This window comes from Peromyscus leucopus, chromosome 3, assembly GCF_004664715.2.
Source record: "Peromyscus leucopus breed LL Stock chromosome 3, UCI_PerLeu_2.1, whole genome shotgun sequence".
NCBI lineage: Eukaryota > Metazoa > Chordata > Mammalia > Rodentia > Cricetidae > Peromyscus > Peromyscus leucopus.
The window spans coordinates 57,368,851-57,372,172 of record NC_051065.1 but is presented as its reverse complement, the minus strand read 5'-3'; the positions used below and the strand labels follow the sequence as shown (position 1 = coordinate 57,372,172).

At 49.6% G+C, this 3,322-nt stretch overlaps 1 long non-coding RNA gene across 1 annotated transcript; it reads right to left on the bottom strand.

Annotated features, from left to right (window-relative positions):
• Positions 1 to 787: 787 nt before the first annotated feature.
• Positions 788 to 2,747, bottom strand: LOC119087604. The gene is made up of 2 exons (XR_005091072.1): positions 2,227 to 2,747; positions 788 to 983 (listed from the first exon to the last, which is right to left on the bottom strand). It is a non-coding gene; the product is annotated as an uncharacterized LOC119087604 (long non-coding RNA).
• Positions 2,748 to 3,322: the final 575 nt, after the last annotated feature.

Sequence of the window (3,322 nt, the reverse complement as noted above, 5' to 3'; positions counted from 1 at the left end):
AAACAGGTTTTGCCTAAAGTTAATGGCCTGTGGTAAAGAATGTCGATTTTCAAGCAACCTTCCATGTCGTTTGGCTGGGGAAACAGTGGGGCAGTATGCTAGACACCTGGCCTCGGTTGGGATTTCAGGAGGAGGGGGGCCTTAGCGGGCTGTGCCAGCACAGTCGGCCCCCGGCCTCCCCCTTGCCTCTCACTTAATGTACACATCACTATGTTTGTACTTGGCTGTTTCTTCTACCAGAGAGGGAGACCCAGGACTGGGGGATGGGGATGTGCTCTTCTGTCCTGGAGTTTGATGTCCCTACTTGGACTTCCAGTTGCATCTGGAACTTCCTTTTCGTACAGGTCCATGGCAGCATAGGTTTCCATGATCTCTTCCACACTTTTGATGCTCTGGTATCTTTTGGTACAGTTCCAGTTCTGGAAAATTCTATCATGAGACCGCTGGGTGCCGTCTAATTTCCTTACCACTCTCCCTGTTCCCTGGGGGATCTCACTTGATACTCCCTTAGAACTTTGATCACAGCCATACTAAATAATCTATCATTTTGCTTCTCTGTTTCCCCAACACTGGGGAAGTTATCTTAGTGGCAACAGTAATTGTGGTAATCTAGTGCTTCCTGGATGCCAGGCACATTAGTGTCAGCCATGAACTCAGACCTCACGATATCTTGGTATCTCCATCTCTGGCAACTTCTTGAACATTCTAGTGATTTTCAATTTAGATCTCTGTTCTCTAACTTATCCACAAGTTTTGGATACCACCAACAACAAATAAGACATAATTGTTTTGAATCATGACATCCCTTAGCAAAAATATTCATCACATTTACTAAAATCTGAAACTATGAAGTAATAACAGGGCTGTTTTCTCATGAAGCCTGTCATCAAGACTGTCAGCTTTAGCTTCTGCGCCATCAGTTTTAGGTTAGAACCCTCTCTGGCCATCCACTGGAGGTAGAATTGCTGTGCTGGAGAATTCCCCTGAAGAGAGAAATCAAACTGCAACACTAGTACCATTAGGAAATGACTCTCCCCCTCCCAATTCTCCTAAATTCTTTGATGAGTGGATAAACATGGTTAGACTGAATTGGATTCAAAGCCTACCCAGCAATTTACCAGTCTTGAAATCTTGGCTGGAACTGTCAGACTTTCAAAGCCTCAGTTGTCTTATTGGTAAATATAAAGATATAGACAGGGACTGGTACAAAAATGATCAACAGTGTTTTGCTATTCTTCATTCTTGTCATCCTTATAAAATACTGGGTGGACAGCAGAGACACAAATAAATGACATGGTCCCTTGACTTTAAGGAGTTCAGATATGTAGGAGAGGAGACAAAGCAGATCTCCAAATATCTTAAGAGAATGTGGTAGGTGCATCTGTGGAAGCCTGCCTGAGGCACGGTGGAAGGAGGGAGATGTTTCTTTAGGAAGGCAGACAAGAGATACAGTAACTAAACTGACTTTTGATGAATGAATATGGCTTTTTTTAAAGGTAGACACAGTGGGAAAGGATACGTTTGATCAGGGCAGAGGACCTGTGTGAAAGCATGGGAAAAAAACCTGCTTGGTATTTTTGATGAGTAATGGTTGGTCAGATTGTGAAGTGTCGGAGCTCGGACAACTAGGAGGGCAAGAGAGGATTTCAGAGGGAGAGGCAAAGGCCAGATTTGGAAGGGTTTTGCATGAAGCATTTTGTACGCCAATCTGAAGAGGTTGGATTTAACATCAGTAACACATCTTAAGAAGAAATGAGATGCCATCAGATTTGCACTTTAGAAAAATCACTTTGGCAGGTTTGCCAACGAGGAACTAGAAAAGGTGTGATGGTGGAGGTCTGGGAGCCAATTAGGGAAGCCAAGGTCCAGGTGAAAAGTGAGGAGGCCTGAGCTAAGAAAAACGGTGATAGCAACGGAAGGGTACCAGGGAAATTCAAGAGGGACTTGGGAGGCAAACTGAAAAGAAACGTGTGCATGGAAGATTGGTGGTAGTCAAGACAGGACACCGAAGGAGGCAGAGAACGCGGATGGGTCAGTTTGCAGTGTGGGAAAAAGGGGGCGGAGACAGGGCGATGAGTTTAACCTAGACTTTGTTGGGTATGAAATGTTTGTTTCCTACTTAAAGATGAACAGAGGTCTTGATTAACTCTATAGACGTGGGGTCAGAGGCTAGGGTTGGAGCTGCAGACATGGGAGTCTTGAGGGTAACTGTGATGGAAGACTCACCAAGATGGCGCCATAGTTAGTAACTATCAAAACACTGCTTCCTTGGCCTTCGCTTGTAATGGTCGAACGTAGAAAGTACTCAGATGAGGCCCCACAGGACCCATTGCCCCACAGGATCCATTGCCAGGGAGTGTCAAGGGGCGGCCTGCCATTTCATCCCCTTTCCAACAGGTGGCGCCAGGCCTGGCAGGAAGAAGGCGCCAGCAATGCTGGGCTGGGGGCGGTGGGCTAGAGCGCCGAGGTGGAGACGCTCTAGCCAGAGCCCAGTATTCAGTGGCCTGACCCAGAAGACCCTGGGAACTGGGCTAAGATGAGACCAGACCTCTGGTCCCAGGAAGTGCATGTGCACCCTCCCTCCCCCCATCGCGGGGGTCCTGTAGGACAGGTCTTATCTGAACCAGGTAGGAGGAGGGCCGGTCCCACTTTCTCCTTTGCCCCAGGAGTGAGACTGATTCCTCTCGGGAAGGTGGACCTCGTCAAGTCCTGGCACCACGGGGAATGACAATGGCGTGGGCACTCTCACAAGGACAGGTTCCCCCACCCCCGCCCCAGTCCTGGGGCTGCACCTCCTCTGGAGGGAACACAAAACTCTCCTGGCCGCTGACCGACTCCCTCCTGCACCTCTCCTGTTAAGCTGGAGAGGGCCAGACTCTGCGGGTGCGGATGCAGGTGCGGGTGGGTGCCCGGGGGAGGGAAGACACATGGAAAGAGCTGAAGGGCGGAGAGCGAGGCCTGGGGAGTGTGGGCTGCTGGGGACGAAGGGCCCGAGCCAGAACTGCAGGTGGTGTGCATGGGGTCCGGTGCAGGGCCAGGAGCAGGGCAGCTGAGGGAGGTCGAGTACCAGTACGGTTGAGAGCAAGGAGGCAACCCAAAACACCTGCCCCAGGGTCTGCTCATGGGATCTGGAGGAAAACCCTAACGTGAAAGATAGCAAACAAAACAAAACAAACAAAAAAACAAACAAACAAAAAACAGGAGCAAGGGGTCCGGAGGCAGCGAGGGTGTCCAACGCGGTAGTCTTCCTTCCCAGGCAGCTGGGAAAAGAACGCCTGCTTGCTTGAAAGTAGCTGCTCCTTAGAGGGCCTGTGGCGAGCAG